Genomic DNA, 14,763 nt, shown 5'->3' on the forward strand with positions numbered 1-14,763 from the left:
AAACCTAAAAGACACATCAAAGGCAGCAATTAGAACAACTTTTGAAACTCTAAATGCTCATATCAATATGAAAGAACAGATACAGGAATTGGGAATATAATTTTAAAATCTAGAAAAAGAACAAATTAAATATCCCCAACTAAATACCAAATTGGAAACTCTAAAAATCAAAAGGAAGATCAATAAAGCTGAATGTAACAAAATCATTGAATTAATAAATAAAGCTAGGAGTTGTTTCATGGAAAAATATCAACAAAACAGATAAACCATTACTTAATATGATTTTTAAAAGAGAAAAAAAACAAATCACAAGCATTAAAAATGGAAAATACCACCAATTAAGATAAAATCAAAGCAATTATTAGAAGTTATTTTGCTCAATTGTAAGCCAACAAATTTAACAATGTAAATGAAATTGGAGAATATCTACAAATATATAAAATGTCTAGGTTATCAGAGGAGTAATAGAATATCTAAAAAAACCCATTTTAGGAAAACAAATTGAATAGGCCATAAATGAACTTCCTAAGAAAACAGCATCAGGAGCACATGGTTTTAGAGTGAATTCTACCAACATTTGATCTAACTGTATATCAACTAATTCCAATATTAAATAAATTACTTGAAATAATGGGTAAAGAAGGCATCCTACCAAACTCTTTTTATGAAACAAATATGGTGCTGATATCTAAACCAGGAAGAGCAAAAAACAAAGAAAATTATGAACAAATGTAATTAATGAATATGGATGTAAAAGTCCTAAATAAAATACTAGCTAGGAAACAACAACAATAAATTACGAAGATTATACATTATGACCAAATACAATTTATATCAGAAATGCAGAGGTTTAATATAAGGGAAATTATGAAACAAAAATCATAGAATTAGATCAATCAATGTGGAAAAAAATTTTGAAAAAATATAACACTCATTCTTACCAAAAATAAAAAGCACAGGTAAAAATGAATTTTTTTCTTGAAATCACAAAAAGCATCTAACTAATACCATCAGCAAGCATTATTTTATTTGTAAAAGGGATAAGCTAAAAGCCTTCCCAGTGAGAACAGGAGTGAAACAAGGATGCCCATAATCACGAATATCATTTAACATTGCTTTAGAATTGCTAGTAAGAGCAATAAGAGAAGAAAAAGAACCTATATGTTCCAAAATATTGTAGCTTTCTTTGTGGTGGCAAAGAACTGGAAATTGAGGGGATGTCTCTCAACTAGAAAACAGCTGAACAAGTTGTAGCATATGATTGTGATGTATTACAGTTGTGCCATAAGAAAAGATAGGCATGTTGATTTTCTTAAAACTTGAAAAGATCTATATGAAATTATGAAGAATAGAAGCAAGAGATTACATACAGTTACAGAATTAATATTTGAAGAATAATGTATGAATGTCTACCTCCAGAGAAAGAACTGTTAAAGAGAAACACAAAAGACATCATTTATATACACATAGTTTTTGTCAGGTGATGCATTCTATGATATGGGGAGGGAAGAGAGGGGTGTGTGATATCTGGAAATCTTAATGTAACCAACAACATTAATAAAAATTAAAAAACACATTGAAGAGTTTGGCATTAAAAACAGATACACACATATATATGAATTGATATAAATACAATAGAGAGAATGTAACCAACTATAGGATGGCAACTTAAATTAAATTGATCTTTTACTATAAGCAAGAAGATGATAGAATGTGAGAGGGTATTTAAAAAAATAATCATGCTGCAGAGTTTGGCATAGGGTTTTATTATTATAGCATATTGACTTATTCCTTCATTCAACAAGCTTTTATTACATACTTGTGCCAATACTGAACTAGGTCCTGGGAATAAAAAGACAAAAAGAATATAGTCCCTTCTGCCAGTTTACATTCTAGTGTAGGAAATAATGTGCATGGATTACCAAGTCTATATGAAGTGAACATAAAGTAAGTATGGGTGGAGAACACTAATACTAGCAACTGAAGGGGATCAGGATTGATCTCAAGGGGGCAGCTGGGTAGCTCAGTGGGTTGAGAGTCAGGCCTAGAGAGGAGAGGTCCTAGGTTCAAATCTGGCTCAGACACTTCCCAGATGTGTGACCCTGGGTAAGTCACTTAACCCCCATTGCCTAGCCCTTACCATTCTTCTGCCTTGGAGCAATACACAGTATTGACTCCAAGATGGAAGGTAAAGGTTTAAAAAAAAAAAAAAGGATTTATCTCAAGAAGGATGTGACACTTGACCTGAACCTTAAAGGAAGCTTAGAATCTCAAAAGGCGGAAGTGAGGAAGGAGAGCATTTCAGGAATGGAAGACAGACTGTGCAAAGGCAAAGAAATAGGAGTTGGGATGTTGTGCATGATGATTAGTAAGTAGATCAGTTTGGCTTATAGAATGCCTATACACCTAATACTGTCCAGTATGGCAAGAAGCCTCCATTATACCTCATATTTATTTGGTTTTTACCTCACCTGTTTATTTTATTTTAAAACCAACACAAATGGTTTAGAAAGAGATCAATAAAAGTGGTAATTTTCTAGAAGTTTTCAGTTTAAGTAGTACTCTATTGATTTCTATCAGGCTTTTTGTAACAACTCAACACTCATACATTTTGGGGTATTTGAAACCATTCCTTCTGCCTTTGGTATTCTTGAAGTCTATGCCTAATACTAGGATATTTGGGTCAAAATGTAAGAACTCAGAATAGTTGCATCGATTTCACAACTCTACTAAGTGTATCAATATTCCTCCTTTTTTCTAGAGCCCCTCTAAAACTGATTATTCCCATCTTTTGTCATCTTTGCCAATTTACTAAGTATGAGGTAAACCCTCAGAGACATCTTGATTTTCATTTATTTTACTATGATATAAATCATTTAAAATATATTGCCATGCTATCTTACTAAATTCCTTTGCCCTGAATCATTTTTTTCCTTCTGGCTGACTAATAAAAAAGTAAAAATATAAAAAAATATTTAAAAAGTAAATATGTTGGTGGAGGCAGGGGAGCTAGTTTTTAAAAAGTAGATGTGGATCTACAAGGTACCTGGAACTTAGGTTAGCTTTTCTGGGAGCCTCATGTATAAGACAAGGTGCCCCAGAAGCTACATAAACATTTTTGCCTTGCAAAATTTTTCTTGAGAGGGAATTTTTCTCCAAAGAGTGAGGGATAAGTGAGTTACGGAACATCTGAAGAGAAAAAGAAAGTGGTTCACAAACATGGCACAAAGATATGCTATAATAAGTGATAGTAGTTCAATTTTCTAAACATCTGCTTGGAATTAATATTCTCTCTCCCTCTTCTCTCAAATGCAGTGGCTAATAATTTCTTGATTTGCTTCAATTATAATTTCAAAAGTTTAATAGAGGAAAATTCTATTCTGTATCTGACACATCAACAAAAGAGAAATTGTTTACTATGGTGGACATGAAAGGAACTTTAAAAGGAAGTGACTACTCTATCTTAGAATTTGTGATAAGGGAGGAAAAGAAAGCAACTCATTGTCTAACAAATACCCTGAATTTGGGGGTAACATATTTTAAAGGGTTCTGAGGTAGGAAAGAAAGGATCCATGAAATAAAATTTTATAGAAGTCAGCCAAGGTAGAGTGGGAATTTCTCAAGGATGAAATACAAAAGAAACAAATGACCAATGTGGATGTACCAGCAAATTCACATATTTAAAATACACATATGCATGTATAGAAGATAAAAGAACAGTTAAGAGGAGGAATCTAAAAGTTCTATAACAGTATCAGGAATGCTAAGGCTCAGAATGATCTGAGACTGATAAGAAATAAAGAATAAAAATGTTTGTTTTAACTGTTCAGATGATAATGAACAAAAGAAAGAGGGTATTGCTGGTCAGTTTTTATTTTGCTTCTGTTATGTCTGCAAAGGAGAGTGCTATTTGGGCTGAAAAAGAGGACAAAAATGGCTAACAGTGAATTAATCATCTAAATAGAAATATAAAGGATACCTATTTGGTTTTGATGAGTTCAAGTCACCAGATGCAGTTAAAATATATCCGAGAGTACTAAAAAAAAGAAGACAAATATGATTCCTGGGTAATGATCAGTGATACTTAAAATGAAAAGAGAGAGATATATTATAGAAATATATTACATACTAACGAGATGCTATGAGAGAGGTACTGCAGTTTTAGAGACAGTAAAATTTCCTAATTTTCAAAAATGGGATGAACTGTATATATGTCAGAAAGTCCGATACTGGTTTTTGGTAAGATTCTGAAATTATTATCACAAAGAACATGCACAGGGGTTAGGTGGCACAATGGATAAAGTGCTGAGATTAAAGTCAAGGAATCAAGTCAAGTCGAGGAGATTAAAGTCAGGAAGATTCATCTTCTTGAGTTCATATCTGGCCTCAGGTGACCCTTGGCAAGTCACTTAACCCTGTTTGCCTCAGTTTCCCCTTCTTTAAAATGAGCAAGAGAAGGAAATGGCAAACAACTCCAGTATCTTTGCCAAGAAAACTCCAAATGTGACCACAGAGGGTTGGACATGATTGAAATGACTTAAATTGAACATCCAGAAAAGAAAGCATTGATCACAAAGAGCCATGCTAGCTTGATTGAGAAAAGAATATTCTAGAAGAACTGCACTTACCTTTTCACAGAGCTTCTAGACTGAGAGATCAGAGGATTGTTGTAGAAAGAGTTAATCTAGATTATAGCAAAGTGTTTTATAAAGTTTCACATGCTATTCCCAAGGAAATATGGCAAGGAGTGGATTAGGTAGAAGTGCAATGGCATATCTTTGGAACTGTTTGCATGACTGGACTCCAAACTTAGTTACTAATAGAAACTTAGAAGGTTATTATTAAATTAAAACAGGAAACTCTGTTGGATTTTATGCCTTTTAACATTTTTTACCAATGACCTACATAAAGGCATAGATGTCATGTTTTTCAAATGTGCAGGTGACACAGGACTAGAAGGGATTACACTAGCTATACTAGAAGACTAATTCAAGATTTAAAATTTTTTTTTCAGACTAGAAGCTAATAAACTGAGGCATGAATTCTATAGCACTTGGCTCTTGCTTTTCCCCCCCAAGAGGTAGTAAACACCATGGGGTGCTGAGACTCCTAGAGACTTCTGTTCCACTTTCCCAGAATATGAAGATAACAGATATATGATGCCTTTCAAATCAAGTTAATCTTTATTAAGCAAGGACATATATGCTCATATGAAACAAATTGGTTCAGTACCAAAAGCTCAAAAGTTGGGGTGGTATGGGCAGAAAATTCCTAGAAAACCAGGGTGACATATTGCCAGGTGCAAGGGGGGAACAAAGACATCTTTGGTACATATTTTTGGTATAAGACAGCAAGATGAGAGTATGTGGTAAATTCAGCCCTAAGGTTTTTTTTTTTTTTTTTTGTATTTTTTGTACCCTAAGGTAATACAAAGACCTACTAATTCTTAGGGACAGGTGTCCTATAGTTATGGCCCAAGGTTAATAGAGAGAGAGGGATACTCTGTTCAGTAGAAAGGGGGACCTAAAGTTAGCTAAATATCCTATCCCAGATTTTCCTGACTAGTTTGGTTTATTCAGTGTTATTATCTCAAGAATTGTCAGCATCTTCAAGTTCCTAGGTCCCAAAGATAGTTTATTTAAGTTACTCTGGGTTCCCAGGTAAATAGAATCAATCTTACACATTTTCATCACCTGCATGGTAGGGAAACTTGAGGATATCAAGATAATTATCAAGATAACAAACTTAAGCAGCCATGTGTCTAGCAAAAGGAAACTTAACTGATGGAGTTAAATGTAAAGTCTTGCACTGGGATTCCCAAAATCAACTTCACAAATATAAGATGGGGAGGTGTAGGTAGGCAAGTTTGTCTAAAAAGGAATCTGAGGTTTTTAATAGCCTGCAAGCTCAACTTGAATCAGTATGTAACATGGCAGCAAAGAAGGTTAATGAAATCTTGTGCTGTTAAGAGAAGCATAATTTACATGAAGAACAATAATTAAACTGTGCCTTAGTCAGGGCATATCTGTAATACTGTTCTCAGGACTGAGTACTATATTTTAGAGAAATCATTGCTAAGTTGGAGAGTATCCTGAGGATGACAACAAGGCTCTGCTTTCGTGTTCTGTGGGAAAATGGCTGGAGAAGGGCTTATTTTGATAGCACCTAAACTAAAATTGGAATGATATAGAAAGATTAGCAAGGTCTTTGTGGGAAAATGGCATGAAAACTTGTGGATAATTCCATATTTTAAACAATTCTGATCAATGCAATGGCCAGTGACAAAGCCAACCCCTTCCCCCCCCCCCCCCCAAACAGCCTGCCTTCTCATCCAAACTTTCTCTAGATTCAAAATCATGTCCTAACCAGGTATCTTCATCTCCCTCTCATTTTTTCATTTCTGTTTTGTGTATGGTCTTCCCCCATTAAAATTATAATATCTTTGAGGGCAGGTGTCTTTCTGCTTGTATTTGTATCTTTATACTGTAGCATATTGCCTGCCACATAGAAAGTGGTTAATGTTTGTTTCTTTTCCTTGTTTCCTTTCTCTTTTCTAGCCATAATCACATTGCCTACATGCCCTGGAGAATCACAAGTTCTACTAACTGTATTACTTCAGTTATATGATTTTCAAGGGCTATGCTGGGAGCCACAATTTATAACACTGTTTCTACAGGAAAATGTATTTGGAGTTCCAAACAACTCATTTAAAAATTAGCTTCTGAAACATAAAACATTTGCAAGTTGAGCATGGCCTAAACTAGCTCTCTAATTCACTAAGAAATTTTTCACAGTTTTTCCTCTCAGGTTTCACCAGAAAAAAGATTCCTTTTTATTAATTATAATCATAATACGAATATTTTCAAATATATGTGCAATTCACTGAGATTTTGCATTCTAAGTAGACTATAAATAATAAATTTAAATCCTGGGTCCCAAGCAAATATTTCAGAAAGATCTCACCATACCAGAGGCATCAAAAATGGGCTGTAGTGCTGGTGAAGCACATTAAAATGGAAGAAGTAAATATTTAACAAAAGATATAAAAATACAATAGAACATAATGTTAATATTTAGTTTTCTAAGTCAATATGCAAGTGGAAGGGATATTTATGTACAATTTTGTATCCCTGTTTCTATTTTAATTTGATGCTACTGCTCTAACCTGTAAAAATCACTATATAAATATGTTTCTAGGGGAACAAAAATCCTCTATTTCATATCTTCCCTTCTTTTAATAATGAAGTAATTTGGTTGATATTTCCTTTTATGCACTTAAACCTACAATTTCATATAATACAAAGTCAAGTAATTTAAATTGGTATGGTAGACATCCATAACTTCATATTATTAAATTAAGATAGCATATTATATTTGAAATCAAGGAAATGAAGCACACATAGTTCATTATCCATGGCATATAAGATATTTAATTATAATAGTTAGCTGCCCCTTTTAACCAAAGAAAATAAATTCTGCAAATTTTAAGAACAGAGTAGCACTAATTTGTATTAACATTTTCATATTTATATACTGTTATAAAACCTAATAAAAGTCACAATATCCACATAATTTAAGTATAATTTTAAAGGAATTTAACCAATCCAAATCTAATTTTCCTCAATTAGCCAACTAACAAATATTTATTTAACTCTTCCATTAATCCCTTAATTCATTTTCTCTGCCTTTTAAAGATTTGATTTTTTCCTTTGGAGCCTCAGTTATCTATTACCATACATATGTATGTATATGCAAATATACACACCTGATATGTATACATACACATATATTCTCTAACCCATATATATGTATATAACACACATAAACAAAATTTGTAAAGGATATATATATTTATGTACATATATATAGCAACTTTTTGTTATATACAAAGATGTGTATATAAATAAACTATGTATTTAACAAAGTATATAAAATACATATATATCCTTTTTTCTTCCCTTCAACTACATTATCTTCTACTTATGTAAGATGTCTTTGAAGGAAAATTCTATTGGAAACCTAAGCCTTATTTTCAGGTCCATAATCTATTTATATAGGATTAAAGAAGATTAACATGGTGGTCATTTAGAGGTCAAAAAAGATTAATTTACATGTCAACCAGATATTATATTAAAATGTTCAGCTTTTCACTGGATGTGATTTGTAGGCTATTTGTAATGCCATGAATAAAGTTTCAAAAGGAGTTTTAAAAATGTCATTGTTGTTGAAAAAGAAAATCATCAATTATTTGTCTATTTATAATATGTACTAAAGAAAATGTATTTGTACACAGAGGGAAACGGCACAATCAAAATGGAAAAAAATCCCAAGCCTTTAAATTTTTTTACTTATAGCTTCAAAGTGTGAATTTATGGAGAAAAATAAAAAATAACCTTTAGTCCTTTGTATTCCATTCCTTTCTTTAGGGATAGTGGCAGTAAGGTGGAAAAGAGTGCTAAAACTTCCACAGTTTTTAATCTGTCTATAAATTTGAACTTGATTATTGGAACTCTAAATGTGAATTTCTCGACTTATAATGCATAATGCTGGACAAGCAGAATCCTAGCAATCCTGAAATTTTTGATAGAAACTAAATAGGAAGAAAGAAGGAAGTTTCAATTAAATAGGATGGTTCACAAGTATTTGTTGGAGTTGCAAAGAAAAGATTTAGAAAACCTGACTTTAAAGGGATCATACACCCTTTAAAGGAAGTAGAAAAAATTATTTCCTTGGTCATTTTAGTTATCTCATGGTATAAGCTCCATTATAGGCATTTACAAAAAGACCACTAAGAAAGTAACGATAGTGTACCAACATTAGTTGTAGTGGATGAAAAGGTGAGAAAAATACCATGAAGAGCTTGAAAAGACCATCCCAATTATAACAATATATGCTTTGATTTTCAGGGACTTCAATAAAAAAGAGAGAATACACAAATATAAGAAATATGTGGGAAAACACAGCTTGGGAAGATGAAAAAAAGAAGTCATCTTGGAATCCAACCTACATATTGATTCCAAGGCAAAACAGCAGTAAGGACTAAGCAATTGGGGTTAAGTGACTTTTCCAGGATCACCCAGATGGGAAGTGTCCAAGGCCAAATTTGAACCTAGGACCTCCTGACTCTTAGCCTGGCTCTCAATCTACTGAGCCAACCAACTGCCCCCAGAATACTTTTTTTTTTTTAAAGAATAAATCAATCAGTAGGCATTGGTCATGGCAAACACTTAAAAAAACACACCCCAAAATAAAACTATGTTTTAAAAGACAAGAATAAGAGTCATCCATGAATCAATTGTCTACATATAATCAGACCACTCACTTGTTAGAACAAATATTAGAATAAAAAGCTGAATGATAAAAAAGAAAGAGCAATCAAAGGAAACAACTTAATCCTGATGTATATAAATAAGAAATGGATAATAACTGAGTAATGGACAGCAGAAATGACATTAAGACAATTATAATTTTTTGCAGAAATTAAATAAATATAAGTCAATCACTATAACCAAGAGATCAAAGTCTAAAAATCTCCAAGTCAGCAAATACTTGACTTACTTGCCAAATAGAAAGAGATAGTGGCCAAAATAAACACTATTTAGAATATGAACTTATTTGCAAAATATTACAAGAAATTATAGATAATTGTAATAAATATTTCTTCATAAAGCAGAGAAAAGCAATGGAGGGTGATAAAAATAGTTTTAAAAAGGTCATGCTAATCTGTAAATTCCACATAAGGCCTCCAACTATTGAAAGTCTTTGATTTCTTTTGACATACTAAGCATATCTACAGAGCACTCTGGCCATCCATCAGTCATCCCCTGATTTGACCATGCCCAACCTATGAATTATAAATTATAAATTCTGAATTATAGTTGTAATCCATGTTTTACTGTGCTATGCAACAATACAAATAGAAAGCTGGCATAAAAAGGAAAAGCCCTTTTTTCATGGGGAATGTGGGGTCATTAATGGGCCTTTGTGATTTCCAAAAAGTCCTTTTCATCTAGTTTAATACTGGACCCCATTTATCCATTTGTACCATCTGTCTCCATATATATGATGGACAAGTTCTATAGATTCTCCATCCAAATATAAGATATAAACCATTCATCTTCCCTATTTTACGTCTCACCTGATGTTTATGATCACATATATAATAAAAATACATGGATATATAACACATGACATAGACATGCTCACATATTAACATAATAGCATATTCATGTGCACATTATTCACATGAAGCAGGATACATATCCACACACAAGCATATGTAAACACACATACAGTGAAATCAGAGAGATTTGGTTTCAGGTCATATCTCTGATATAACCAGTTATATGTCCCTGGCAAGTAACTTATCTTCTTGGTACCTCAGGTATTGTGACTCCTGATTCATTATTCTTTCCCCTACAGTAAAGCTGCCTCTCTTACTAATTAACTAGATTAGAGTTTTTCCCTCTTAGGAGAGGTTAGACTATTTTTGTCCAAAGATGATTCTAGATTAAGGAAGTTAGAAGATGTTTAAACTATTTATCATGGAAAGTGTCTTTTATTCCCAATTAAACTGAAGTCACAAACTGAATATAAGAGGTCCCATTTTGAGCAATCTTAATGGAAGAAGGGTAAGGAAAGATGAGAAAAAGGCTATTTGTAAGAAATCATACTAATATCAATTAGGGCTTTGCTGGGGGAGAGGACATAACACTGAATTAGAACTGTTTTTGCAAAACTACAACTGTTATTATGATTATTAGCAATAATGTGCATTTCTATAGTACTCTAAAGTTTAAAAAACTTCCCTTATGAGAATATTTTGAAGTAAGCTGTATAGGCACTATTCTTCCCATTTCACAGATGAAGAAAGTAAAATTCAGAGAGTCAATATGTTATAGTAGAAAGATTATAATCACAGTAACAGAATTACAGAATTTCAGATTTGGAAGAGATTCTGAACTCTTCCATATGGTGGAGGGACAAGAGTCTTTTCTGCACAAGAGTTCCCTGCATGGATGAAACTACAAGTTCTAATCCAAAAAGAAATTTTATGTACCTATACAGAAATATGTACCCAACATATATAAATATACACATACCTATACAGATACATAATATACCCACACATTGTTCTCCCTTCCCCCATATACTATGTGTTTTTATGTAAATGTGTTGTATTTGGTATATAGATAAATGTGATTCTCATTTATTCCAGACTTTGTAGTTAACAAGAAACAAACCTTTTCATTCCTCAACTAGACATGGTTTAAAATGGGACTACCCCCTAGAGAAGTAATAGATAACCTGAGTTCACAGAATCCCTAATCTAGAGCTTGGAGTAAGTATCAAGTACAATCCTCTCATTTTACATATGAGGAAACAGAGCTGGGGAGGTTTTGTCAGCAGTCCAAGGTCACAGAGATAGTAAACATCAAATTTCTATTAAGGCACAAATGTTTGGATACTTTCTTAAGGACATATTTTAATAAAGAGGAGAGACTACTAGCCTCCCGAGAGTGGAGAGAACGTATAGAGAAAGATAAAGTTGTATTATGGAAGATAAAGTAGGGCTCTTAAAAAAAACAAAAAACATATTAATGGCCCTATTAAGTCCAAAGGCAACCTCAAATTTTTGTTTTTCTTTGTAAGGAGTTTGGCCCCATGGAAATGAATAGTCATTTTAATATAGGGCTTGGAGGACATTTTTATCCAGTATCATTTTTTAAAGTCAGCTTTTCTTTTATAAATAACAGAAAAAATTTCATTTTAGCAATTAATTTGATTTAACTAAACCATATTTCTGAATGCTTCCTAGGAATTTGACCCCACTTCTAAATTCCTAGATATGTAAACTAGTTTTATTAATAGAAAATATTGCATCTTCCGTCAATAACGACTTCGCTGCCTAGAAGCACTTTACTGCACCAGCGATTATCATTAAGCCGAGGGAAAATCGTATTACCGAAAGACCTTATTCCTATTAGCTGCACCACGAGTTACTAGCACATGCAGTCTCATTACTCCGGGGACAGAGGTGGGTGTAGGGAAAGGGAGAGTAGAGTTGCGGGTGTGCAACCATTTAAGGTAGAAGGCTGAAAAGCAAGGACTTTCTAACCATTCAAAAAACTTACAATTTAAGAATCACGCTATTAACTGGGGTGCAATCATGCATCGATATATTATTGTATATTCTGTCCAATCTTTCTTTTTCTATCTTCCTTTTTTTCTTAGTAGTGAATACTGCATTTAACTTGGGGGGCCCCTCAATGTTCCTCTCTACTCAAGTCAAGTATTTTCTCCAGAAGCCCAAGCAGGCAGAGGAGAGCACATCTTCCCGAGGTCCAAGGCTAGGGAGGTGAGGGAACCAAGGAGGCGGGGACTCCTTGAACCCTGACAACTCATCCACAGGTGCCGGCTTTCAGCTCCGGGAAAAGAAGACAGAGGGAAAGTCTCTCACCCGCCCCCTAGTCATGGCCATCTCCCTGAACCTCGAGCCCTCCCCCTTCCCACTCCGCGACCCCGGTCCTCATCACCACCCCCTCCCCCAACAACTCCAAACAGAACTACCTCCCCCTCACCGGTGTCTGGGCCCCGGCTCACGGCAGCGGCGGTTGGCCGTGGTCGGGCAGGGGGCCGGGGGGGCATCCCGGGCCGGGCCGGGCCGGGCAGGGCCAGCTGAGCTGGACTGAGAAGGGCGGGAGGGCGGCGGCGGGGCCCCGGCGGCCCTCTCAGGATTACCTGCCGGCGCCGCCCGCTTACCTCGCTCACTCCCTTGTGAAGCCCCCGCGTCGTGTGTATTTCGTCTCCTAGGAAACCACCGGAGCTGGCGCTCACACCCACACTCTCAGTCCGAGACCGGAGGGGGAGGGGCTCAGGTGGAAGGGGCGGAGCTCTGGCTTCCGGAGCAGAAACGCCTGCCGCCATCTTGGTTCGGGTCCATGGGTGGTGCAGGTTGGAGGCGTGGCTTCTTCCGGTCTCCCCCAAAGTAGACTCTAGTTGCTCCTCGCTTCATTGGTCCTGAAGGGAGTGGAGGGAGAAGAACAAGATCACGTGGGCATTAAGGGCAAGCAGGTGTATTTGAACCTCAAAGCTGAAGTTCGTACCCCTTCAGAGAGACTAATTCAATTCAATGAACATTTATTAACCCAGAGAGAACCATCCTTCCATATAAAATCCATATAAAACAACGTTTAATTTCTATACAAAGTCAAATGACACAATCAAATTGATAAAAAGATGGTCCGAGCAGTTTCTTATTTCCCCGGAGCATCCAATAGTAAAATAACTGTTTACACGTTTGGTGCTCAAAATATTTATCTAAGGAATCAGTGGATTTCCCATTTAATAATTCTCCAGACTATCTAGGTTTCTATTCAGGGAGAAGCTTTCTCTTTGGGGAAGGTACATATTTTGTGTTTTGCAGCTGTTCTCTTATTTTCTTCTTCTGATATCCTAATCCAATCCTAATTTTGATAAAACTAAAAACCAATTGGGCGCTGCTTTCTTGCCTCTCCCCTGTTTTTAAAATTCTTCGTCGTTCTTTTAGGAAAAAATATTTTAAATGTTGTATTCTTAAATTTTATGGTCTATCTTAAACTTTTAAACCTTCAAAGAAAATAGAAATGCTCTACACAGCAGTTTGCGAATAAAGACCACAAAATTGAAATCATAACAAATGTTATGATTTCAAACCTCCAGAGAGAGGTTGGTTTGTTTGTTTGTTTTTTTTTTTGCTGTTGAATTTATTGGAAGCACTAGAACTTTCCTTTTCATTACTTATTATTTTCTTTAATTTATGACTCATCTTTGAACATTTCTTAAATCAGTGCTATAAATTAAATCGTCACAAGGTAGCAGTGTTTCACGTTTCAATTCCAGAAGTTATTTGAAGGGCCATTTTATCAGCAACTAAATGGCCCTTTCCAACAAATTGTTTCTACCATTATGACATCTGAGGTTACCAGCTCCTTGTGCAGGGGCGTTGTAGCCTTTTGTGAGAGAGGTTAATTTGTAGCTGGATGATCAAATAAGAATATACCTCAAGTAATTATTTTGAAAGTTGAAGATAAAACCCTTCAAGGGTTAGTTTTACTACATAGTAAGAATGTTTATCTTCTGAGTTAATAATATATTTGCATAGTACTTTAGGATTTACTGAGCACTATCCTCACAACCTATGAGATTACTATGCAAAGAATTATAATTCCCATTTTGTAAGTAAGGACATCAAGGACTAACTCTGAGAGTTAAAATGTAAACTCTTTGTTCCCTATATTATAGAGATTGTTCCATTCGTTGTCCATATCTGCAGTGCCTTAGTACTGTGCCTAGAACATAATAGACACTTCATAAATATTTGTTGACTAATTATTGCCTCCTGGTTCTAAGAGATCTGGGCTTTTTTAAAAAAAGGATTTCTTTTTTATTGGAAAATGGTATTTAATTAATTTAGAATATTTTTCCATGGTTACATGATTCATGTTCTTTCCCTTCCCTATCCCCACCCTCCTTGTAACAGATGAGCAACTCAGCTGGGTTTTACATGTGTCATTGATCAAGACCTTTTCCCATATTATTGATATTTGCATTAGGGTGATCCTTTAGAGTCTACATCCCTAATCATATCCCCATTGATCCATGTGATCAAGCAGTTGTTTTTCTTCTGTTTCTACTCCCACAGTTCTTTCTTTGGATGTGGATAGCGTTGGTTCTCATAAGTGCCTCAGAATTGTCCTGGATCATTGCATTGCTGCTATAAGA

The 14,763-nt window shown here is 34.7% G+C and overlaps 1 protein-coding gene and 1 non-coding gene across 10 annotated transcripts in view; one reads left to right on the plus strand and one right to left on the minus strand.

The window, feature by feature from the left end:
- The window catches only part of MAK (male germ cell associated kinase), a 68,143-nt gene extending 55,180 nt beyond the window's left edge, over positions 1-12,963 (minus strand). For 4 of the 9 annotated variants that reach the window (XR_008917614.1, XM_056823416.1, XM_056823413.1 and 1 more), the window contains exon 1: positions 12,582-12,794. The gene's annotated coding sequence lies outside the window, so the exon portion shown is untranslated. Of the gene's footprint in view, positions 1-3,979; positions 4,037-12,581 lie in introns of all 9 variants that reach the window. The other 5 variants (XM_056823417.1, XM_056823414.1, XM_056823420.1 and 2 more) reach the window with 3 other exon arrangements.
- LOC130458637 (U6 spliceosomal RNA) lies at positions 6,147-6,252 on the plus strand. The gene has a single exon (XR_008918047.1). It is a non-coding gene; the product is annotated as a U6 spliceosomal RNA (small nuclear RNA).
- Positions 12,964-14,763: the final 1,800 nt, after the last annotated feature.

The sequence above is a fragment of the Monodelphis domestica genome, chromosome 3, assembly GCF_027887165.1.
Source record: "Monodelphis domestica isolate mMonDom1 chromosome 3, mMonDom1.pri, whole genome shotgun sequence".
Lineage (NCBI taxonomy): Eukaryota > Metazoa > Chordata > Mammalia > Didelphimorphia > Didelphidae > Monodelphis > Monodelphis domestica.